Here is a 25,217-nt window from a genome sequence, read left to right on the forward strand (position 1 = left end):
AACAAATTTGTTAGCATAAAAATAAAGCCAGAAAATAAAGAGCTGTTTAATCTCTCAATTGGATTTTTCTGCCAGCATATTTTTTTTCTCTGCAACCCACTGCTAAATTGTGCTTCCTAGCTGTTTTTATAAAATCACTGAATCAAATCTAACTCTGATTACATCAGAGAAGGCCAGGTACCCTACACCATAACAGGGGGTTTGAAATTTTGACTTGTCAACTTAAAGATCACCAAAATCTGATAACAAGGTCAATTAGGTCCCTGGGTGGGATTGAACCACCAACCTTTTGGTTAATAGCCGTACATACTAACTGATTGCGCCACAGAGACACTTTGCAAAAGTTCATACTGACAAAGGCTAATAAGCATTCATCTAAAACGTTTCCGAGAAAAACTTTAAAAAGTCAATAATCTGGAGAGTTTTTGTAAGATGTTTCTTCCATCAACCAACGAAGAAACACATTGGTACTTTCCCATGATGAGTGAGTGCTTCAGGATCTCTTGAACTTACATGTGCAGCAGAGTACTGCAATGGAAGCATGCTGGGCCCATAACCCAGAGGTAGGCAGATTGAAACTATCCTCTGCTATATGCATTTTTTTTTGTTAATTAAAGTAATCCAAAACTGGGATTGATATTTTGTCTCTTTTATTTTTACTTAAAGTACAATAACTTTTACCATTTTAATTTGTTTTAATAGTATATTGACAGTATTGTTTTCTTTCAAAAATCCACTTCATTTTCTTTACCCTATTATTAAAATGGTAATTGACAAAAACAAACTACATTGTCACCAGAAGAGCAATACAAAATGTACAAGTGATATATTAAATTCATCTTTCCAGCTTGAATTTCAATGATGCATTGGGTCAACAATTTTGTGAGAAACATCTTCACCCTTAAATAAAGATTTTCTTAATTCCTTACCTGTGTGCTAATTAGATATCACCTTGTTTTCACATTAAACAGACTTCCACATGAGAAAGCAGCAAGGATGCAGTGGCGTTAATGTTTCCTGGTGTCAACTTGTATTATTTCAGTAGACATTGAAATGAGGATGCATCTTGCTGCCTTTCCAATGAAGCAAGTTTAATTTAGTAATAGGTGAAAAACCATCCTTACAAAGGTGTTAATCAGAGACTTGGCTTTGTGGACACTTTTCAGAGAACAAATTTGTTAGCATAAAAATAAAGCCAGAAAATGAAGAGCTGTTTAATCACTCAATTGGATTTTTCTGCCAGCATATTTTTTTTCTCTGCAACCCACTGCTAAATTGTGCTTCCTAGCTGTTTTTTATAAAATCACTGAATCAAATCTAACTCTGATTACATCAGAGAAGGCCAGGTACCCTACACAATAAGAGGGGGTTTGAAATTTTGACTTGTCTACTTAAATATCACCAAAATCTGATCACAAGGTCAATTACGTCCCTGGGTGGGATTGAACCACCAACCTTTTGGTTAATAGCCGAACACACTAACCGATTGCGCCACAGAGACACTTTGCAAACAGTACATACTGACAAAGGCTAATAAGCATACATCTAGAACGTTTCCTAGAAAAACATTAAAAAATCAATAATCTGGAGAGTTTTTGTAAGATGTTTCTTCTATCAACCAATGAATAAACACATTGGTACTTTCCCATGATGAGTGAGTGCTTCAGGATCTCTTGAACTTACATGTGCAGCAGAGTACTGCAATGGAAGCATGCTGGGCCCATAACCCAGAGGTAGGCAGATTGAAACTATCCTCTGCTATATGCATTTTTTTTTTGTTAATTAAAGTAATCCAAAACTGGGATTGATATTTTGTCTCTTTTATTTTTACTTAAAGTACAATAACTTTTACCATTTTAATTTGTTTTAATAGTATATTGACAGAATTGTTTTCTTTCAAAAATCCACTTCATTTTCTTTACCCTATTATTAAAATGGTAATTGACAAAAACAAACTACATTGTCACCAGAAGAGCAATACAAAATGTACAAGTGATATATTAAAATCATCTTTCCAGCTTGAATTTCAATGATGCATTGGGTCAACGATTTTGTGAGAAACATCTTCACCCTTAAATAAAGATTTTCTTAATTCCTTACCTGTGTGCTAATTAGATATCACCTTGTTTTCACATTAAACAGACTTCCACATGAGAAAGCAGCAAGGATGCAGTGGCGTTAATGTTTCCTGGTGTCAACCTGTATTATTTCAGTAGACATTGAAATGAGGATGCATCTTGCTGCCTTTCCAATGAAGCAAGTTTAATTTAGTAATAGGTGAAAAACCATCCCTACAAAGGTGTTAATCAGAGACTTGGCTTTGTGGACACTTTTCAGAGAACAAATTTGTTAGCATAAAAATAAAGCCAGAAAATGAAGAGCTGTTTAATCACGCAATTTGATTTTTTTGCCAGCATATTTCTTTTTCTCTGCAACCCACTGCTAAATTGTGCTTCCTAGATGTTTTTATAAAATCACTGAATCAAATCTAACTCTGATTACATCAGAGAAGGCCAGGTACCCTACACCATAACAGGGGGTATGAAATTTGACTTGTCTTCTTAAAGATCACCAAAATCTGATAACAAGGTCAATTAGGTCCCTGGGTGGGATTGAACCACCAACCTTTTGGTTAATAGCCATACATACTAACTGATTGCGCCACAGAGACACTTTGCAAAAGTTCATACTGACAAAGGCTAATAAGCATTCATCTAAAACGTTTCCTAGAAAAACTTTAAAAAGTCAATAATCTGGAGAGTTTTTGTAAAATGTTTCTTCCATCAACCAACGAAGAAACACATTGGTACTTTCCCATGATGAGTGAGTGCTTCAGGATCTCTTGCACTTACATGTGCAGCAGAGTACTGCAATGGAAGCATGCTGGGCCCATAACCCAGAGGTAGGCAGATTGAAACTATCCTCTGCTATATGCATTTTTTTTTTGTTAATTAAAGTAATCCAAAACTGGGATTGATATTTTGGCTCTTTTATTTTTACTTAAAGTACAATAACTTTTACCATTTTAATTTGTTTTAATAGTATATTGACAGTATTGTTTTCTTTCAAAAATCCACTTCATTTTCTTTACCCTATTATTAAAATGGTAATTGACAAAAACAAACTACATTGTCACCAGAAGAGCAATACAAAATGTACAAGTGATATATTAAAATCATCTTTCCAGCTTGAATTTCAATGATGCATTGGGGCAACGATTTTGTGAGAAACATCTTCACCCTTAAATAAAGATTTTCTTAATTCCTTACCTGTGTGCTAATTAGATATCACCTTGTTTTCATATTAAACAGACTTCCACATGAGAAAGCAGCAAGGATGCAGTGGCGTTAATGTTTCCTGGTGTCAACCTGTATTATTTCAGTAGACATTGAAATGAGGATGCATCTTGCTGCCTTTCCAATGAAGCAAGTTTAATTTAGTAATAGGTGAAAAACCATCCTTACAAAGGTGTTAATCAGAGACTTGGCTTTTTGGACACTTTTCAGAGAACAAATTTGTTAGCATAAAAATAAAGCCAGAAAATAAAGAGCTGTTTAATCACTCAATTGGATTTTTCTGCCAGCATATTTTTTTTCTCTGCAACCCACTGCTAAATTGTGCTTCCTAGCTGTTTTTATAAAATCACTGAATCAAATCTAACTCTGATTACATCAGAGAAGGCCAAGTACCCTACACCATAACAGGGGGTTTGAAATTTTGACTTGTCTACTTAAAGATCACCAAAATCTGATAACAAGGTCAATTAGGTCCCTGGGTGGGATTGAACCACCAACCTTTTGGTTAATAGCCGTACATACTAACTGATTGCGCCACAGAGACACTTTGCAAAAGCCCATACTGACAAAGGCTAATAAGCATACATCTAAAACGTTTCCTAGCAAAACTTTAAAAAGTCAATAAACTGGAGAGTTTTTGTAAGATGTTTCTTCCATCAACCAACGAAGAAACACATTGGTACTTTCCCATGATGAGTGAGTGCTTCAGGATCTCTTGCACTTACATGTGCAGCAGAGTACTGCAATGGAAGCATGCTGGGCCCATAACCCAGAGGTAGGCAGATTGAAACTATCCTCTGCTATATGCATTTTTTTTTGTTAATTAAAGTAATCCAAAACTGGGATTGATATTTTGTCTCTTTTATTTTTACTTAAAGTACAATAACTTTTACCATTTTAATTTGTTTTAATAGTATATTGACAGTATTGTTTTCTTTCAAAAATCCACTTCATTTTCTTTACCCTATTATTAAAATGGTAATTGACAAAAACAAACTACATTGTCACCAGAAGAGCAATACAAAATGTACAAGTGATATATTAAATTCATCTTTCCAGCTTGAATTTCAATGATGCATTGGGTCAACAATTTTGTGAGAAACATCTTCACCCTTAAATAAAGATTTTCTTAATTCCTTACCTGTGTGCTAATTAGATATCACCTTGTTTTCACATTAAACAGACTTCCACATGAGAAAGCAGCAAGGATGCAGTGGCGTTAATGTTTCCTGGTGTCAACTTGTATTATTTCAGTAGACATTGAAATGAGGATGCATCTTGCTGCCTTTCCAATGAAGCAAGTTTAATTTAGTAATAGGTGAAAAACCATCCTTACAAAGGTGTTAATCAGAGACTTGGCTTTGTGGACACTTTTCAGAGAACAAATTTGTTAGCATAAAAATAAAGCCAGAAAATGAAGAGCTGTTTAATCACTCAATTGGATTTTTCTGCCAGCATATTTTTTTTCTCTGCAACCCACTGCTAAATTGTGCTTCCTAGCTGTTTTTTATAAAATCACTGAATCAAATCTAACTCTGATTACATCAGAGAAGGCCAGGTACCCTACACAATAAGAGTGGGTTTGAAATTTTGACTTGTCTACTTAAATATCACCAAAATCTGATCACAAGGTCAATTACGTCGCTGGGTGGGATTGAACCACCAACCTTTTGGTTAATAGCCGAACACACTAACCGATTGCGCCACAGAGACACTTTGCAAACAGTACATACTGACAAAGGCTAATAAGCATACATCTAGAACGTTTCCTAGAAAAACATTAAAAAATCAATAATCTGGAGAGTTTTTGTAAGATGTTTCTTCCATCAACCAATGAATAAACACATTGGTACTTTCCCATGATGAGTGAGTGCTTCAGGATCTCTTGCACTTACATGTGCAGCAGAGTACTGCAATGGAAGCATGCTGGACCCATAACCCAGAGGTAGGCAGATTAAAACTATCCTTTGCTATATGCATTTTTTTTTTGTTAATTTAAGTAATCAAAACTGGGATTGATATTTTTGCTCTTTTATTTTTACTTAAAGTACAATAACTTTTACCATTTTAATTTGTTTTAATAGTATATTGACAGTATAGTTTTCTTTCAAAAATCCACTTAATTTTCTTTACCCTATTATTAAAATGGTAATTGACAAAAAAAACGACATTGTCACCAGAAGAGCAATACAAAATGTACAAGTGATATATTAAAATCATCTTTCCAGCTTGAATTTCAATGATGCATTGGGGCAACAATTTTGTGAGAAACATCTTCACCCTTAAATAAAGATTTTCGTAATTTCTTACCTGTGTGCTAATTAGATATCACCTTGTTTTCACATTAAACAGACTTCCACATGAGAAAGCAGCAAGGATGCAGTGGCGTCAATGTTTCCTGGTGTCAACCTGTATTATTTCAGTAGACATTGAAATGAGGATGCATCTTGCTGCCTTTCCAATGAAGCAAGTTTAATTTAGTAATAGGTGAAAAACCATCCCTACAAAGGTGTTAATCAGAGACTTGGCTTTGTGGACACTTTTCAGAGAACAAATTTGTTAGCACAAAAATAAAGCCAGAAAATGAAGAGCTGTTTAATCACGCAATTTGATTTTTTTGCCAGCATATTTCTTTTTCTCTGCAACCCACTGCTAAATTGTGCTTCCTAGATGTTTTTATAAAATCACTGAATCAAATCTAACTCTGATTACATCAGAGAAGGCCAGGTACCCTACACCATAACAGGGGGTATGAAATTTGACTTGTCTACTTAAAGATCACCAAAATCTGATAACAAGGTCAATTAGGTCCCTGGGTGGGATTGAACCACCAACCTTTTGGTTAATAGCCGTACATACTAACTGATTGCACCACAGAGACCCTTTTACTTGCCTTACAGAGCAGCTCTGGAGCTGTTACAGTGCCCAGCTGCTGCAAGAAATCAGCTTGAATGCTTAAGCGGCTGGGGCATAGCCAACATGAGCCCCACACCGAAGGAGGGTGGAGGTGTTTAATGCGAACTAGGGGTCATCCAAGCGCCGCAAAAGGCCGCCATGCCCTGCACACCCCTTTTCTCTTTTCATATGCAGACGAGGGTTGAAGCCAACTTTGACCCACTGCTTGGATGACATCACCATATGCAAATCCATCTGCTGCAGGCCTTCCCCCAGGAATGCTTGCACTAGTTGTTGCATTTGGTTTGTTGTTTGGGGGTGCTTCAGTATTAGGCAGCCTTCTGCCCTCCCATGTTCATCTGAAAATATGTGTTCTCCCTGCAGTTGTTGTCCCCAGATGAGAGTTCCCTTGTGCTGCCTCAGTTGAATCTCCTTTACTTGACAGAGATGTGCCTGAGCAGCGGCCCTCCCCAGCTCTATCCCAAATCATACTTATTTTGCATAGGAGATACCATGGTCATGAAGATTGTTCTCCCAGGGTGAGGTTCATTCATTGCATTCTGGGTATGCTGACCCCTATGATTTCCCCAAATGTGGGAAACTCGACTGCATTATTTGTGGTAGTGGGGGACTGTGTTTGTGCTTTCCTCTGGTCAGCTCTGGTAAAAGTCAGATTTCTTTGTCTCAGATCTTCCTCTAGCCTTGTTCTTTTTTCTAGAGTTCCCTTGCGCTGCCTCAGTTGGATCTCCTTCACTTGACAGGGGGGTACCCGAGCAGCAACCCTCCCCAGCTCTAGCCCAACTCCTACTTACCTGCCAGGTGAGATACTATGATCATGAAGGTGCTTCTCCCAGGGCAAGGCTCACCCATTGCACTCTGGGTGTGCTGCTCCTGCGATTTCCCCAAATGTGGGAAACTTGACTGCATAATTTGTGTTTCCCCTGGTCGGCTCTCGTATAATTCAGATCTCTTTGTCTCAGGTCTCTCTCCAGCCTAGTTTGCTGTCTGTTTCCACTTCTCTTTTCTTGAGCCGCTCCCTTCTATGCCCTTGCGCACTATCCTGACTTCTCCCGTCTGCTTACTTTGTGCTTTCCAATGCACAATGCAAACTACAGGTAGTACTGCAGGGCCCACACCCTTTTACTTGCCTTACAGAGCAGCTCTGGGGCTGTTACAGTGCCCAGCTGCTGCAAGAAATCAGCTTGAATGCTTCAGGGGCTGGGGCATAGCCAACATGAGCCCCACACCGAAGGAGGGTGGAGGTGTTTAATGCGAACTAGGGGTCATCCAAGCGCCGCAAAAGGCCGCCATGCCCTGCACGCCCCTTTTCTCTTTTCATATGCAGACGAGGGTTGAAGCCAACTTTGACCCACTGCTTGGATGGCATTACCATATGCAAATCAATCTGCTGCAGGCCTTCCCCCAGGAATGCTTGCACTAGTTGTTGCATTTGGTTTGTTGTTTGGGGGTGCTTCAGTATTAGGCAGCCTTCTGCCCTCCCATGTTCATCTGAAAATATGTGTTCTCCCTGCAGTTGTTGTCGCCAGATGAGAGTTCCCTTGTGCTGCCTCAGTTGAATCTCCTTTACTTGACAGAGATGTGCCTGAGCAGCGGCCCTCCCCAGCCCTATCTCAAATCATACTTTTTTTGCATAGGAGATACCATGGTCATGAAGATTGTTCTCCCAGGGTGAGGTTCATTCATTGCATTCTGGGTATGCTGACCCCTGTGATTTCCCCAAATGTGGGAAACTCGACTGCATTATTTGTGGTAGTGGGGGACTGTGTTTGTGCTTTCCTCTGGTCAGCTCTGGTAAAAGTCAGATTTCTTTGTCTCAGATCTTCCTCTAACCTTGTTCTTCTTTCGAGAGTTCCCTTGTGCTGCCTCAGTTGGATCTCCTTCACTTGACAGGGGGGTGCACGAGCAGCGACCCTCCCCAGCTCTAGCCCAACTCCTATTTACCTGCCAGGTGAGATACTATGATCAGGAAGGTGCTTCTCCCAGGGCAAGGCTCACCCATTGCACTCTGGGTGTGCTGCTCCTGCGATTTCCCCAAATGTGGGACACTTGACTGCATAATTTGTGTTTCCTCTGGTCGGCTTTCATATAATTCAGATCTCTTTGTCTCAGGTCTTTCTCCAGCCTAGTTTGCTGTCTGTTTCCACTTCTCTTTTCTTGAGCCGCTCCCTTCTATGCAGTTGCGCACTATCCTGACCTCTCCCGTCTGCTTACTTTGTGCCTTCCAACGCACAATGCATACTACAGGTAGTGCTGCAGGGCCCACACCCTTTTACATGCTTTACAGAGCAACTCTGGAGCTGTTACAGTGCCCAGCTGCTGCAAGAAATCATCTTGAATGCTTCAGGGGCTGGGGCATAGCCAACATGAGCCCCACACCGAAGGAGGGGTCATCCAAGCGCCACAAAAGGACACCATGCCCTGCACATCCCTTTTTTCTTTTCATATGCAGACGAGGGTTGAAGCCAACTTTGACCCACTGCTTGGATGACATCACCATATGCAAATCCATCTGCTGCAGGCCTTCCCCCAGGAATGCTTGCACTAGTTGTTGCATTTGGTTTGTTGTTTGGGGGTGCTTCAGTATTAGGCAGCCTTCTGCCCTCCCATGTTCATCTGAAAATATGTGTTCTCCCTGCAGTTGTTGTCCCCAGATGAGAGTTCCCTTGTGCTGCCTCAGTTGAATCTCCTTTACTTGACAGAGATGTGCCTGAGCAGCGGCCCTCCCCAGCCCTATCCCAAATCATACTTATTTTGCATAGGAGATACCATGGTCATGAAGATTGTTCTCCCAGGGTGAGGTTCATTCATTGCATTCTAGGTATGCTGACCCCTGTGATTTCCCCAAATGTGGGAAACTCGACTGCATTATTTGTGGTAGTGGGGGACTGTGTTTGTGCTTTCTTCTGGTCAACTCTGGTAAAAATCAGATTTCTTTGTCTCAGATCTTCCTCTAGCCTTGTTCCTCTTTCGAGAGTTCCCTTGTGCTGCCTCAGTTGGATCTCCTTCACTTGACAGGGGGGTACCCGAGCAGCGACCCTCCCCAGCTCTAGCCCAACTCCTACTTACCTGCCAGGTGAGAAACTATGATCATGTAGGTGCTTCTCCCAGGGCAAGGCTCACCCATTGCACTCTGGGTGTGCTGCCCCTGTGATTTCCCCAAATGTGGGAAACTTGACTGCATAATTTGTGTTTCCCCTGGTCGTCTCTCGTATAATTCAGATCTCTTTGTCTCAGGTCTCTCTCCAGCCTAGTTTGCTGTCTGTTTCCACTTCTCTTTTCTTGAGCCGCTCCCTTCTATGCCCTTGCGCACTATCCTGACTTCTCCCGTCTGCTTACTTTGTGCCTTCCAACACACAATGCAAACTACAGGTAGTGCTGCAGGGCCCACACCCTTTTACTTGCCTCACAGAGCAGCTCTGGAGCTGTTACAGTACCCAGCTGCTGCAAGAAATCAGCTTGAATGCTTCAGGGGCTGGGGCATTGCCAACATGAGCCCCACACCGAAGGAGGGTGGAGATGTTTAATGTGAACTAAGGGTCACCCAAGCGCCGCAAAAGGCCGCCATGCCCTGCACGCCCCTTTTCTCTTTTCATATGCAGACGAGGGTTGAAGCCAACTTTGACCCACTGCTTGGATGGCATTACCATATGCAAATCAATCTGCTGCAGGCCTTCCCCCAGGAATGCTTGCACTAGTTGTTGCATTTGGTTTGTTGTTTGGGGGTGCTTCAGTATTATGCAGCCTTCTGCCCTCCCATGTTCATCTGAAAATATGTGTTCTCCCTGCAGTTGTTGTCCCCAGATGAGAGTTCCCTTGTGCTGCCTCAGTTGAATCTCCTTTACTTGACAGAGATGTGCCTGAGCAGCGGCCCTCCCCAGCCCTATCCCAAATCATACTTATTTTGCATAGGAGATACCATGGTCATGAAGATTGTTCTCCCAGGGTGAGGTTCATTCATTGCATTCTGGGTATGCTGACCCCTGTGATTTCCCCAAATGTGGGAAACTCGACTGCATTATTTGTGGTAGTGGGGGACTGTGTTTGTGCTTTCCTCTGCTCAGCTCTGGTAAAAGTCAGATTTCTTTGTCTCAGATCTTCCTCTAGCCTTGTTCTTCTTTCGAGAGTTCCCTTGTGCTGCCTCAGTTGGATCTCCTTCACTTGACAGGGGGGTGCCCGAGCAGCGACCCTCCCCAGCTCTAGCCCAACTCCTACTTACCTGCCAGGTGAGATACTATGATCAGGAAGGTGCTTCTCCCAGGGCAAGGCTCACCCATTGCACTCTGGGTGTGCTGCTCCTGCGATTTCCCCAAATGTGGGAAACTTGACTGCATAATTTGTGTTTCCTCTGGTCGGCTCTCGTATAATTCAGATCTCTTTGTCCCAGGTCTTTCTCCAGCCTAGTTTGCTGTCTGTTTCCACTTCTCTTTTCTTGAGCCGCTCCCTTCTATGCCCTTGCGCACTATCCTGACCTCTCCCGTCTGCTTACTTTGTGCCTTCCAAAGCACAATGCATACTACAGGTAGTGCTGCAGGGCCCACACCCTTTTACATGCTTTACAGAACAGCTCTGGAGCTGTTACAGTGCCCAGCTGCTGCAAGAAATCATCTTGAATGCTTCAGGGGCTGGGGAATAGCCAACATGAGCCCCACACCGAAGGAGGGTGGAGATGTTTAATGAGAATTAAGGGTCATCCAAGCGCCACAAAAGGACGCCATGTCCTGCACATCCCTTTTTTCTTTTCATATGCAGACGAGGGTTGAAGCCAATTTTGACCCACTGCTTGGATGACATCACCATATGCAAATCCATCTGCTGCAGGCCTTCCCCCAGGAATGCTTGTACTAGTTGTTGCATTTGGTTTGTTGTTTGGGGGTGCTTCAGTATTAGGCAGCCTTCTGCCCTCCCATGTTCATCTGAAAATATGTGTTCTCCCAGCAGTTGTTGTCCCCAGATGAGAGTTCCCTTGTGCTGCCTCAGTTGAATCGCCTTTACTTGACAGAGGTGTGCCTGAGCAGCGGCCCTCCCCAGCCCTATCCCAAATCATACTTATTTTGCATAGGAGATATCATGGTCATGAAGATTGTTCTCCCAGGGTGAGGTTCATTCATTGCATTCTGGGTATGATGACCCCTGTGATTTCCCCAAATGTGGGAAACTCGACTGCATTATTTGTGGTAGAGGGGGACTGTGTTTGTGCTTTCCTCTGGTCAGCTCTGGTAAAAGTCAGATTTCTTTGTCTCAGATCTTCCTCTAGCCTTGTTCTTCTTTCGAGAGTTCCCTTGTGCTGCCTCAGTTGGATCTCCTTCACTTGACAGGGGGGTGCCCGAGCAGCGACCCTCCCCAGCTCTAGCTCAACTCCTACTTACCTGCCAGGTGAGAAACTATGATCAGGAAGGTGCTTCTCCCAGGGCAAGGCTCACCCATTGCACTCTGGGTGTGCTGCCCCTGTGATTTCCCCAAATGTGGGAAACTTGACTGCATTATTTGTGGTAGTGGGGGACTGTGTTTGTGCTTTCTTCTGGTCAACTCTGGTAAAAATCAGATTTCTTTGTCTCAGATCTTCCTCTAGCCTTGTTCCTCTTTCGAGAGTTCCCTTGTGCTGCCTCAGTTGGATCTCCTTCACTTGACAGGGGGGTACCCGAGCAGCGACCCTCCCCAGCTCTAGCCCAACTCCTACTTACCTGCCAGGTGAGATACTATGATCATGTAGGTGCTTCTCCCAGGGCAAGGCTCACCCATTGCACTCTGGGTGTGCTGCCCCTGTGATTTCCCCAAATGTGGGAAACTTGACTGCATAATTTGTGTTTCCCCTGGCCGTCTCTCGTATAATTCAGATCTCTTTGTCTCAGGTCTCTCTCCAGCCTAGTTTGCTGTCTGTTTCCACTTCTCTTTTCTTGAGCCGCTCCCTTCTATGCCCTTGCGCACTATCCTGACTTCTCCCGTCTGCTTACTTTGTTCCTTCCAACACACAATGCAAACTACAGGTAGTGCTGCAGGGCCAACACCCTTTTACTTGCCTCACAGAGCAGCTCTGGAGCTGTTACAGTACCCAGCTGCTGCAAGAAATCAGCTTGAATGCTTCAGGGGCTGGGGCATTGCCAACATGAGCCCCACACCGAAGGAGGGTGGGGGTGTTTAATGCGAACTAAGGGTCATCTTGAACTTGAACCGTTTTATATACGTGTTCAAAGATTTAAAATGGGTCTCACCGAACCGTCCGGTTTCGGTACCACAAACATTGTGGAATAGTAACCCCTTCCTTGTTGAAGGAGGGGTACCTTGACTATCACCTGCTGCAAATACAGCTTGTGAATTTGCCTCTATCACAGCCTCCCTGTCCAAGGGAGATGTTGGCAAGGCAGATTTTAGGAAACGGCGAGGGGGAGTCGTCTCGAATTCCAGCTTGAATCCCTGAGACACTACTTGTAGAATCCAGGGATCCACCTGTGAGCAAGCCCACTGATTGCTGAAGCACTTGAGACGGGCCCCCACCGCACCTGGCTCCACCAGTGGAGCCCCAGCATCATGCTGTGGACTTAGCGGAAGCGGGGGAGGACTTTTGTTCCTGGGAACTGGCTGTATATATATATATATATGCACACACACTCATGTATATACATGTATACACAAATACACGTATGTACATGTTTATGTATGTATAATACACTGAGTACATTATATTTATGAATTAATTGCTTCCCGATTCTGCAGCAGCATCATCAGCACCATCAGTGTTACTCACAGTCACTTCACACTGACTGCTGCACAACACATCACTTAATTTCCGGGCCGCCCGCCACCTGGTGAAGAGACATGGGAGATGAAGGACCAGCAGTGCCACGTTGAGCGGAAGTATTGTGATTTAGTTACCCACACACTCCTTGTGACACCTGCTCCCCGTCTGCCCTCCCACCCGCCGCCTGCCATCCGGAACCCGCACTGACAAGTAAGTCTCAGCAGAATGTGTCTGCCGGCGGCTCCCAGTCCCCCCTAGAGGAACACTGCCAGTGGTGTGGCAGCCGCGGCACACTAGGACTGAGAGACCGCAGCGGGAGGAAAGCACGGGTGGGCGGGAGGAGAGCATAGGCGGACATCACCACGTCACATTGCAAGGTGACACCAGTCCCCCCAGTGAGGCCGCCGACGAATGCACTCAGCATAGTATTAGCAGCAGGCAGAGGGGGGGCGGGCGCAGCGGTGGTGGGAGGTACGGAAATGAGCTACAGGCTAGGCTCCACCGATCACACACTCAGCGATCACTGTGCCACAGCAAGCGTATCGTGCAGCGGTGCTGGACATTAGGGAGTGCCTGTGCGCACCAGGCACCCCCTGTACGCACGCCTATGCGCTACCACCCCCCATATGCCACACTACATCACTATGCTATAGCCCTCCCATATGCTGCACTTCATAGTTACACTATACCCCCCATACAACATACTACATCACCACAGTACACTACTCACAATAAAATTAAAACATCCCAGTTCCTCATTCTTAATGAGCTCACGTGAGTTCTCTCCCCAACGGAGCTCCAGACCAAGTAACAATGAAGACACCAGCAGCGTGTAGGGGGCAGGCCTGGTCCACTTGTCAGGAGAGAGCAGTCACTGGAGGGTAAGAAGGGGACGGGGCCTAGTCCTACAGACGGGAGAGAGCACAGACAGGAGAGAGCAAGGTACAGGGGTAGAAGGGGACGGCTGATGTGAAGAAGGGGGCGGGGCCTATTCTTGCATCCTTTCAAATTTCGACTTTTTAAAATTCGACATTTGACAAATTCGACTTTTCTGCAATGGTACAAATGCGGCAATTCAACAAAAGTATATTCAATTGAAGTTTGTAAATTCGACAACAGTGCTTTTAAACAGTAAATTCGTCATTTTCAATCCGCCACACTTTGCAGGCGGAATCTAATAAAAAATAATATTTTTTTGGGGTAATAGCATATCTATTTATATTAGAAGGGATTAGGTACTTGGTTTGTCTTTTTTGGAGGCACAAGTATTATTTATATATTTTTTAAAAGATTATTATTATTATTTTTTTTTTTTTAAATGGAATGTGAAAAACCCGGAAAAGAAAAATTGCGTGGGGTCCCCCCTCCAAAGCATAACCAGCCTCGGGCTCTTCGATCCGGTCCTGGTTCTAAAAATCCGGGGGAAAAACGGACAGGGGATCCCCCGTATTTTTAAAACCAGCTCCGGGCTCTGCGCCTGGTGCTGGTGCAAAAAATACGGGGGACAAAAAGAGTAGGGTCCCCCATTATTTTTACACCAGCATCGGGCTCCACTAGCTGGACAGATAATGCCACAGCCGGGGGTCACTTTTATACAGTGCCCTGCGGCCGTGGCATTAAATATCCAACTAGTCACCCCTGGCCGGGGTACCCTGGGGGAGTGGGGACCCCTTCAATCAAGGGGTCCCCCCCCAGCCACCCAAGGGCCAGGGGTGAAGCCCGAGGCTGTCCCCCCCATCCAAGGGCTGCGGATGGGAGGCTGATAGCCTTGAGAAAATTGAAAGAATATTGTTTTTTCCAGTAGTACTACAAGTCCCAGCAAGCCTCCCCCGCAATCTGGTACTTTGAGAACCACAAGTACCAGCATGCGGGAGAAAAACGTGCCCGCTGGTACCTGTAGTTCTACTGGGGGAAAAATACCCAAATAAAAACAGGACACAGACACCGTGAAAGTATAACTTTATTTCACACCTGCCGACACACACATACTTACCTATGTTGACACGAAGCAGTCGGTCCTCTTCTCCAAGTAGAATCCACGGGTACCTGAAAATAAAAGATAATTATACTCACCTGATCCAGGTTCCAGATTAACTCCACGTACTTGGCAAAACAACAAACCGAACACCCGGACCAGACGGACTGAAAGGGGTCCCATGTTTACACATGGGACCCCCTTCCACGAATGCAGACATCCGAATCTCGCGGGAATCCGACAGCGGGATGATGACGTTCGGGCGCGCTCGGGTTAGCCGAGCAAGGCGGGAAGGTTCGAACCTGCCTCGGACCCATGTAAAATGGGTGAAGTTCGGGGGGTCCGGATTCCGACGAACCGAACCCACTCATCACTAGTATGTACGTGTGTGTCAGGTGCCGTGCGCGTACGTACGTGTGTGTCAGGTGTCGTGCGTGTACGTGTGTGTGTGTGTGTGTGTGTGTCAGGTGGCGCGTACCTACATGTGTGTATGTCAGGTGCTGTGCATGTGTGTACGTACACGCGTGTATGTGTCAGGTGCCGCGTGTGTGTGTGTGTGCCAGTGTGCCAGGAGCCACGCGTGTACATGCGTGAGGGTGTCAGGAGCCGCACGTATACGTACATACGTGTAGGTTTCAGGTGCCGCGCGTATACATACGTGTGTGTGTCAGGAGCCGAGCGCGTACGTACATGTGTGTGTGTCAGGAGCAACGCGCGTGTGTGTCAGGAGCCACACGTGTGCATACGTGTGTGTGTCAGGTGCCACACATGTACGTACGTGTGTGTGTGTGTGTGTTTGTGTCAGGTGCCGCGCGTGTACGTGTGTGTGTCAAGTGCCGCGTGTGTACGTACGTATGTGTGTGCCTGGAGCCGCGCGTGTACATACATGTGTGTGTGTGTGTCTCAGGTGCTGTACGTGTATGTGTGTGTCTCAGGTGCTGCACGTGTATATGTGTGTATTTCAGGTGCTGCATTTGTATGCGTCAGCTGCCACGTGGGTGTCAGGTGTTGAGCGTGTATGTGTTTGTGTCAGCTGTCGCATCTGTATGTGTGTGACTGTCAGGTGCTGCGCGTGTATGTGTGTTTCAGGTGCTGTTCATGTATGTGGGAGTGGCAGGTGCTGCATGTGTATATATGTGTGAGTGGCAGGTGCTGTGTGTGTATACGAGTGTGTGTGAGGTGCTGCGAGTGTATGTGTGTGTTAGGTGCTCTGAGTGTATATGATTGTGTGTCAGGTGCTGTGCATGTGTGCGTTAAATGCCACATGTATATATGTGTGTCAGGTGCTGCGTGTGTGTGTGTGTGTCAGGTGCTGCATGTTTGTATGTGTGTGTGTGTGTCAGGTGCTGCATGTCTGTATGTGTGTGTGTGTCAGGCGCTGCATGTCTGTGTGTGTGTGTGTGTGTGTGTCAGGTGCTGCATGTCTGTATATGTGTGTGGGTGTGTCAGGTGATGCATGTCTGTGTGTGGGTGTGTCAGGTGATGCATGTGTGTGTGTGTGTGGGTGTGTCAGGTGCTGCATGTCTGTGTGTGTGTGTGTGTGGGTGTGTGTGTCTGTCAGGTGCTGCATGTGTGTGTCAGGTGCTGCATGTCTGCGTGTGTGTGTGTCAGGCGCTGTATGTCTGCGTGTGTGTGTCAGGCGCTGCATATCTGTGTCAGGTGCTGTGTGTGTGTGTGCGTGTCTGTCAGGTGCTGCGTGTCTGCGTGTGTGTCAGGCGCTGCGTGTCTGCGTGTGTGTCAGGCGCTGCGTGTCTGCGTGTGTCAGGCGCTGCGTGTCTGCGTGTGTGTCAGGCGCTGTGTGTGTGTCAGGCGCTGCGTGTGTGTCAGGCGCTGCGTGTGTGTCAGGCGCTGCGTGTGTGTCAGGCGCTGCGTGTGTGCGTGTGTGTCAGGCGCTGCGTGTGTGTCAGGCGCTGCGTGTCTGCGTGTGTGTCAGGCGCTGCGTGTCTGCGTGTGTGTCAGGCGCTGCGTGTCTGCGTGTGTGTCAGGCGCTGCGTGTCTGCGTGTGTGTCAGGCGCTGCGTGTCTGCGTGTTTGTGTGTCAGGTGCTGCGTGTGTGTGTCAGGTGCTGCGTGTGTGTGTGTCAGATGCTGCGTGTCTGCGTGTGTGTTAGGTGCTGCGTGTGAGTATGTCAGGTGCTGCGTGTGTCAGGAGCATGTGAGTGTCAGGTGCGTGTGTGTCAGGCGCTGCGTGTGTCAGGCGCTGCGTGTGTCAGGAGCTGCCTGTGCGTGTGCGTGTGTGTCAGGCGCTGCCTGTGTGTCAGGCGCTGCGTGTCTGTGTGTGTCAGGCGCTGCGTGTCTGTGTGTGTCAGGCGCTGCGTGTCTGTGTGTGTCAGGCGCTGCGTGTGTGCCAGGCGCTGCCTGTGCGTGTGTGCCAGGCGCTGCCTGTGCGTGTGTGTCAGGCGCCGCGTGTCTGTCAGGCGCCGCGTGTCTGTCAGGCGCCGCGTGTGCGTCAGGCGCCGCGTGTGCGTCAGGCGCCGCGTGTCTATGTGCGTCAGGCGCCGCGTGTGTGCGTGTGTGTCAGGTCCGTGTGAGTGTCAGGTGCTGCGTCTGTGTGTGCGTGTGTCAGGTGCTGCGTGTGTGTCAGGTGCTGCGTGTGAGTGTATGCGCGTGTGTCAGGTCCGTGTTAGTGTCAGGTGCTGTGTGTGTGTGTGTCAGGTGCTGTGTGTGTGCGTGTGTGTCAGGTGCTGTGTGTGTGTGTGTGTGTGTGTGTGTGTGTGTGTGTGTGTCAGGTGCTGTGTGTGTGCGTGTGTCAGGCGCTGCATATTAGTATGCGTGTCAGGCGTTGCATGTCTGTGTGTGTCAGGCGCTGCGTGTCTGGGGGGGGTGGCCGGACACACAGCAGAGAGGGGGTGGGGGTGGCTGGACACACAGCAGAGAGGGGAGGGTGACCGGACACACGGCAGGGAGGGGAGGGGGTGGCCGAACACAGCAGGAAGAGGGGGGAGTTGCCGAACACACAGCAGGGGAGGGGAGGGGATGGTGGCCAGACAAACAGCAGGGGGAGGGGAGGGGGGGGAGGGTAGGCCGGACACACAGCAGGTGAGGGGGGGGGGTGGCTGGACACACAGCAGGGAGGGGGGGGTAGGCAGGACACACAGCAGGGGAGGGGAGGGTGGCCGGACAAACAGCAGGGAGAGAGGGGGGGGGTAGGCCGGACACACAGCAGGGGAGGGGGGGTGGCTGGACACACAGCAGGTGAGGGGGGGCTGGACACACAGCAGGTGAGGGGGGGGGGCTGGACACACAGCAGGTGAGGGGGGGGCCTGGACACACAGCAGGTGAGGGGGGGGCTGGACACACAGCAGGTGAGGGGGGGGCTGGACACACAGCAGGTGGGGGGGGGGGGGCTGGACACGCAGCAGGTGAGGGGGGGGGCTGGACACGCAGCAGGTGAGGGGGGGTAGGCCGGACACACAGCAGGGGAGGGGAGGGTGGCCGGACACACAGCAGGGGAGGGGAGGGTGGCCGGACACACAGCAGGGGAGGGGAGGGTGGCCGGACAAATAGCAGGGGAGGGGAGGGTGGCCGGACAAACAGCAGGGAGGGGTGGGGTAGGCCGGACACACAGCAGGGGAGGAGGGGGGGCTGGACACACAGCAGGTGAGGGGGGGGGCTGGACACACAGCAGGTGAGGGGGGGGTAGGCCGGACACACAGCAGGGAGGGGGGGGGGGTAGGCCGCCGGACACACAGCAGGGGAGGGGAGGGTGGCCGGACAAACAGCAGGGAGGGGGGGGGGTAGGCCGGACACACAGCAGGTGAGGGGGGGGGGGGTGGCTGGACACACAGCAGGGAGGGGGGGGGTAGGCCGGACAAACAGCAGGGAGGGGGGGGGGGTAGGCCGGACACACAGCAGGGAGGGGGGGGGCTGGACACAGCAGGGGGGGGGGTAGGCCAGACACACAGCAGGTGAGGGGGGGGGTGGCTGGACACACAGCAGGGAGGGGGGGGTAGGCCGGACAAACAGCAGGGAGGGGGGGGGGGGTAGGCCGGACACACAGCAGGGAGGGGGGGGGCTGGACACAGCAGGGGGGGGTAGGCCAGACACACAGCAGGTGAGGGGGGGGGTGGCTGGACACACAGCAGGGAGGGGGGGGGGTAGGCCGGACACACAGCAGGTGAGGGGGGGAGGCTGGACACACAGCAGGTGAGGGGGGGGGCTGGACACACAGCAGGTGAGGGGGGGGGGTAGGCCGGACACACAGCAGGTGAGGGGGGGGGTGGCTGGACACACAGCAGGGAGGGAAGGGGGTAGGGGGGTGGCCTTATTATAATAACCGTGTGGGGGAGGAGTCTGCGGCGGTGGGTGAATGAGATGTGGGGGCAGGCTGCTAAGGGTGCAGGGGAGGAGGGGAAGGGAGCCGGATGGATCTGAATGTGAGCCGCACGTAAGGGACCATACTGATCCTCCCCACCTCAGCCCGCTGGTGCTGCTGCCTGACTTCTTCCGTGCAGCACAGCTGTCTTCTCCGGCTGCCGCTGCCGCTCCCGCACCCGCTTCAGGTGTGGGGGTACCACACCGCTCAGTAGGCAAGCGCTGTCAGTCAGGAGTCAGCGCTGCACCGGATGTCTCTTCTGGATGTCCTCTGACTTTCTCCTGCGGCGCAACTCCAGCTATTCCTCCCGCTGCGGCTCCCACTTCGGGTAAGGGGACCATATTGCTCAGTAGTGAGCACTTTCGGTAAGCCTGCGGCTGCTATGCCGCTACCCCTCTCCTCCACAGTCCTAATGGGTCGCTGCAGTCTGTAAGGGACCGCAGGTGCACACACCCAGGAACCGCTGGCTCTCCTCCCGCCGCCAGCAGCTACTTTTATAACCTCAGCCTGCACGAGACCCCTTCCCTCACTCACTCTCGCTCTCCTGGCGGCCACTGCGCAGCCGCAACAAATTGAAAAGCCCTATCTCTATAATGGGGCATATTTCTCTTAATTAAAAAAACCCTATAACTTTCTGAAAAACCACAACCCCAAAAGGCACTACACTGGGGCATACTCTATCTAGTAAAACAAACCCCAAGTCTTAATTCGTCCTCTATCCGGAGTTATGCCTTCCCAAAAAATATCTAATTCACTCTATAGGAAAACGGTGTCAAAAAGCCACAAAGGAAGTCACAGAAAAAAACTGACAGTTGGAACTTTAGGTTACTCCCAATTCCTCATTTTTTATTATTTTGCCCTGAAATTTGGCATGCAGCACCGGGTGACGATTCTACACGCCCATGCCAAATTTCAGCTCAGTACGTCCAATCAGTTTTGAGGTGTAGCCCCTCAAACACCATGCCCCCATCTCAGAAGTTCCCTATGGGAGAATTCCGTTTGTTCGATTCAGCCTTAATATAAGGGCACGACCGTGCCCTTATAATATCTATCTATCTATCTATCTATCTATCTATCTATCTATCTATCTATCTATCTATCTATCTATCTATCTATCTATCTATCGTATGTGTGTGTATATATACATCTATACATACATGCGCTAACACCTGGACATACACTGATGTACCCACACCTAATATCCATACATACACGCCCTGACACCTGGACATACACCAACATTCCCACACCTGCATCTATACATACACATGCTGACACCTGGACATACACCAACATACAAGCACCTGCATCTATATATACACGCGCTGACAAATGGACATACACCGACGTACCCACACTTGCATCTATACATACATGCACTGACATCTGGACATACAAGCACCTGCATCTATACATACACGCGCTGACACCTGAACCTACACTGACCTTCCCACACCTGCATCTATACATACACATTCTGACACCTGGACATACACAGACGTACCCACACCTGCATCTATACATACACGCGTTGACACCTGGACGTACACTGACGTACACACACCTACATCTATATATGCATGGATGCAAATGTGGGTACGTCTGTATACGTCCAGGTGTTAGCATGTGTATGTATAGATGTTAGGTGTGGGTACATCAGTGTATGTCCAGGTGTCAGCACATGTATGTATAGATTCACATGTGGGTAAGCCGGTGTACGTCCACGTGTCAGCATGTGTAGGTATAGATGCAGGTGTGGGTACGTTGGTGTACGTTTAGGGGTCAGCGTGTTAATGTATAGATGTTGGTGTGTATGTCAGTGTACGTACAGATATAGGTGTGTGTGTGTGTGTGTGTGTATGTATGTATGTATATGTATAGAGGAAGGTGTGATACATACATATAACACATACATGATAGATACATACATATATATCACACACACGATAGATAGATAGATAGATAGATAGATAGATAGATAGATACATACAAGATAGATACATACATACATGATAGATACATATATATACACACACATACGATAGATAGATAGATAGATAGATAGATAGATAGATAGATAGATAGATAGATAGATAGATAGATACATATATATATATATATATATCACAAACATATATGATTCATACATATATCACACACACATACATGATACATACATGAGAAAGACCTGGGATGGTGATGAGGCCAGGGCCCCCTGCTGATGTTGCGTTGAGGAAGGCAGTGTTCCAGGGCGGATGCCAGTCGGGGAGAGCGCCGCGCAGCCCGGGAAAAATACTGCTGAGGAGCTACATCTGGAAGAGCCCCTGGGAGGGAGAGTGCCACATGCCCCATCCTGCGCGGCAGACTCTGCAGGCCTGCACATGGGAAGGGAGGTCTCTGGCCACACGTACTCACCCTTCTGCTGAAGCCCCGCTGCTGTCCCCATCAGCGCTCTCCAGCGGGGAGCGGGGCCAGGATGAACCTCAACCTGTGAGAACTATCTTCATGATTAAGAGATCTCATATGCAAGATAAGTATGTGTTGGGATAGGGCTGGGGAGGGTGGCTGCTCGGGCACACCCCCGTCAAGTTAAGGAGATTTAACTGAGGAAGCACAAGGGAACTCTCGTCTGGGGACAACAACTGCAGGGAGACCACATCTTTTCAGATGAACATGGGAGGGCGGAAGGCTGCCTAATACTGAAGCACCCTCAGACATTAAACCATATGCAACAACTATTGCAAGCATTCCTGGGGGAAGGTCTGCAGCAGACGGATTTGCATACGGTGATGTCATCCAAGCAGTGGGCCAAAGTTGGCTGGAACCCTCATCTGTATATGAAAAGAGAAAAGGGGCATGCAGGGCATGGCGGCCTTTTGCGGCGCTTGGATAACCCCAAGTTTGCATTAAACACCCCCACCCTCCTTCGGTGTGGGGCTCATGTTGGCCATGCCCAAGCCCCTGAAGCATTCAAGCTGATTTCTTGCAGCAGCTGGGCACTGTAACAGCTTCAGAGCTGCTCTACAAGACAAGTAAAAGGGTGTGGGCCCTGCAGCACCACCTGTAGTTTGCATACACACATATATAGGACAGCATCTCTTATATGCCCCAGGGTCAATAAAATAGTATCCTTGTCTAGGCTATCCATCCCCTCAGATAAGGTATTTGTCCATGCCGCTACAGCACTACACACCCAGGCCGACGCAATTGCCGGTCTGAGTAAGGTACCTGAATGTGTATAAATGGACTTCAGGGTAATCTCCTGTTTGCGGTCAGCACACTCTTTGAGGGTAGCCGTATCCTGGGACGGAGGGCTACCTTCTTGGATAAGCGTGTTAATGCTTTGTCCACCCTAGGGGAGGATTCCCATCGTAACCTATCCGTTGATGGGAAAGGATACGCCATAAGAATCCTTTTGGAAATCTGCAGTCTTTTATCTGGAGATTCCCAAGCTTTTTCACATAACTCGTTCAGCTCGTGTGAGGGGGGAAAGGTTACCTCAGGCTTCTTTCCCTTGTACATATGTACCCTCTTGTCAGCGACAGGGGGTTCCTCTGTGATGTGCAAAACATCTTTTATTGCCATAATCATAAATCGAATGGATTTTGCCAATTTTGGTTGTAACTTTGCATCATCGTAATCGACACTGGAGTCAGAATCCGTGTCGGTATCTGTGTCAACAATCTGGGATAGTGGGCGCTTATGAGACCCTGACAGTCCCTGCAACATAGGATCAGGCATGGGTTGAAACCCTGACTGTCCCAAAGCTTCTGCCTTGTCTAATCTTTTGTGCAATGAGTTTACACTAGCATTTAAAACATTCCACATATCCATCCAATCAGCTGTCGGCGGAGACACCACATTCATTTGCTCCCGCTCCTCTCTAATATAGCCTTCTTCCTCAGACATGTCGACACACGTGTACCGACACACTTCACACACAGGGAATGCTTTTTCTGAAGACAGTTTCCCCACAAGGCCCTTTGGAGAGACAGAGAGAGAGTATGCCAGCACACCCCCCAGCGCTATATAACCCAGGAATAAAACAGTAACTTAATGTTTGCCCAGTAGTGCTGCTGTATGTAATTTGCGAATTATGTGCCCCCCCCCCCCCCCTCTTTTCAACCCTCTTGTCTAACGTGGTATAAGCAGGGTAGAGTCCGGGGAGCTTCCTCTCAGCGGTGCTGTGGAGAAAAAATGGCGCTGGTGAGTGCTGAGGGAGAAGCCCCGCCCCCTCGGAGGCGGGCTTCTGTCCCGCTTAAACTGTAAAATTGGTGGGGGCTTATACATATATAAAGTGCCCAGCTGTATATATGTTATATTTTTGCGAAAGAGGTTTATATTGCTGCCCAGGGCGCCCCCCCTGCGCCCTGCACCCTTACAGTGACCGGAGTATGTGAGGTGTATGGGAGCAAAGGCGCACAGCTGCAGTGCTGTGCGTTACCTCAGTGAAGATCATGAAGTCTTCTGCCGCCTCTGAAGTCTTCTTTTCTTCTCATACTCACCCGGCTTCTATCTTCCGGCTCTGCGAGGGGGACGGCGGCGCGGCTCTGGGACGGACGGCGAGGGTGAGATCCTGCGTACCAATCCCACTGGAGCTAATGGTGTCCAGTAGCCTAAGAAGCAGGACCTTGCAACTCAGAGAGTAGGGCTGCTTCTCTCCCCTCAGTCCCTCGATGAGGGAGTCTGTTGCCAGCAGTGCTCCCTGAAAATGAAAAACCTAACAAAATACTTTCTGTCAGAAAGCTCAGGAGAGCTCCTGAAAAGCACCCAGTCTCCACTGGGTACAGTATCAAACTGAGGTCTGGAGGAGGGGCATAGAGGGAGGAGCCAGTGCACACCCAGAACTAAAGTCTTTCTTAAAGTGCCCATGTCTCCTGCGGAGCCCGTCTATCCCCATGGTCCTTACGGAGTCCCCAGCATCCTCTAGGACGTTAGAGAAAATAGGATTTTAATACCTACCGGTAAATCCTTTTCTCTTAGTCCGTAGAGGATGCTGGGCACCCGTCCCAGTGCGTACTGTGTCTGCAGTTATTAAATGGCCCTTAACTCCAGAACATTTATGTGGAGATGAAAACATCCAAGGAAGACTTGACCATCTTCCTTGGATGTTTTCCCCCTGTGTGACTGCTCTCCAGCCTCAGAGGGTTGCATCCGTGGTCCCTAGGATCCCGTCCTGGATCCCGAACCATCGCCCCTCTAGGTGGTGAGAACTGTGCAGCCACCAATGGAGTGAGATTCTGGTCTTGGAAGACAGGATTATCCTCCGGTGCATGTGTAGGTGGGATCCGGACCACTTGTCCAACAGGTCCCACTGGAACACTCTGGCATGGAACCTGCCAAACTGAATGGCCTCGTAGGCCGCAACCATCTTCCCCAGCAACTGAATGCATTGATGGATTAACACTCTTGCTGGTTTCAGAATTTGTTTGACCAGACTCTGGATCTCCAGAGCCTTTCCACTAGAAGAAAACCTCTTCTGTGTCCAGTATCACTCCCAAAAACAACAACCGCGTCATTGGGACCAACTGCGATTTTGGCAAGTTTAGGAGCCAACCATGTTGTTGAAGAACTGTCAGGGAGAGTAGATGTTTTGCACCAACTGGTCCCTGGATCTCGCCTTTATCAGGAGATCATCCAAGTACGGGATAATTGTGACTCCTTGCTTGCGAAGGAGAACCATCATTTCCGCCATCACCCTGGTGAAAATCCTCGGAGCCGTGGACAGACCAAACGGCAACGTCTGAAATTGGTAATGACAATCCTGAATTGCAAACCTCAGGTAGCTTGATGCAGTGGCTAAATGGGAACATATAAGTAGGCATCCTTTATGTCTACCAAAACCATGAAATCTCCTTTATCCCCCAGACTGGAGATCACTACCCTGAGAGATTCCATCTTGAAATTGAATTTCTTTAGGTAGAAATTAAGGGATTTCAGATTTAAGATTGGTCTGACTGAGCCGTCCGGCTTCGGGACCA

General features: G+C 48.1%; 10 non-coding genes and 1 pseudogene across 10 annotated transcripts; all 11 read left to right on the forward strand.

Annotated features, from left to right (window-relative positions):
* The first annotated feature begins 6,679 nt into the window (after positions 1-6,679).
* LOC135043680 (U1 spliceosomal RNA) lies at positions 6,680-6,843 on the forward strand. Its single transcript, XR_010236503.1, has one exon. It is a non-coding gene; the product is annotated as a U1 spliceosomal RNA (small nuclear RNA).
* A 152-nt stretch (positions 6,844-6,995) lies between these two features.
* On the forward strand, positions 6,996-7,158 carry LOC135043687 (U1 spliceosomal RNA). The gene has a single exon (XR_010236509.1). It is a non-coding gene; the product is annotated as a U1 spliceosomal RNA (small nuclear RNA).
* Positions 7,159-7,829: 671 nt separating this feature from the next.
* LOC135043681 (U1 spliceosomal RNA) lies at positions 7,830-7,993 on the forward strand. Its single transcript, XR_010236504.1, has one exon. It is a non-coding gene; the product is annotated as a U1 spliceosomal RNA (small nuclear RNA).
* A 152-nt stretch (positions 7,994-8,145) lies between these two features.
* Positions 8,146-8,308, forward strand: LOC135043688 (U1 spliceosomal RNA). The gene has a single exon (XR_010236510.1). It is a non-coding gene; the product is annotated as a U1 spliceosomal RNA (small nuclear RNA).
* A 646-nt stretch (positions 8,309-8,954) lies between these two features.
* LOC135043685 (U1 spliceosomal RNA) lies at positions 8,955-9,118 on the forward strand. Its single transcript, XR_010236507.1, has one exon. It is a non-coding gene; the product is annotated as a U1 spliceosomal RNA (small nuclear RNA).
* Positions 9,119-9,270: 152 nt separating this feature from the next.
* LOC135043689 (U1 spliceosomal RNA) lies at positions 9,271-9,433 on the forward strand. Its single transcript, XR_010236511.1, has one exon. It is a non-coding gene; the product is annotated as a U1 spliceosomal RNA (small nuclear RNA).
* Positions 9,434-10,104: 671 nt separating this feature from the next.
* Positions 10,105-10,268, forward strand: LOC135043691 (U1 spliceosomal RNA). The gene has a single exon (XR_010236512.1). It is a non-coding gene; the product is annotated as a U1 spliceosomal RNA (small nuclear RNA).
* Positions 10,269-10,420: 152 nt separating this feature from the next.
* Positions 10,421-10,583, forward strand: LOC135043686 (U1 spliceosomal RNA). The gene has a single exon (XR_010236508.1). It is a non-coding gene; the product is annotated as a U1 spliceosomal RNA (small nuclear RNA).
* A 671-nt stretch (positions 10,584-11,254) lies between these two features.
* LOC135043684 (U1 spliceosomal RNA) lies at positions 11,255-11,418 on the forward strand. Its single transcript, XR_010236506.1, has one exon. It is a non-coding gene; the product is annotated as a U1 spliceosomal RNA (small nuclear RNA).
* Positions 11,419-11,570: 152 nt separating this feature from the next.
* LOC135043683 (U1 spliceosomal RNA) lies at positions 11,571-11,733 on the forward strand. The gene has a single exon (XR_010236505.1). It is a non-coding gene; the product is annotated as a U1 spliceosomal RNA (small nuclear RNA).
* A 152-nt stretch (positions 11,734-11,885) lies between these two features.
* LOC135043690 (U1 spliceosomal RNA) lies at positions 11,886-12,027 on the forward strand (annotated as a pseudogene).
* The last annotated feature ends 13,190 nt before the right edge of the window (positions 12,028-25,217 follow it).

This window comes from Pseudophryne corroboree, unplaced genomic scaffold (genome assembly GCF_028390025.1).
Source record: "Pseudophryne corroboree isolate aPseCor3 unplaced genomic scaffold, aPseCor3.hap2 scaffold_875, whole genome shotgun sequence".
NCBI lineage: Eukaryota > Metazoa > Chordata > Amphibia > Anura > Myobatrachidae > Pseudophryne > Pseudophryne corroboree.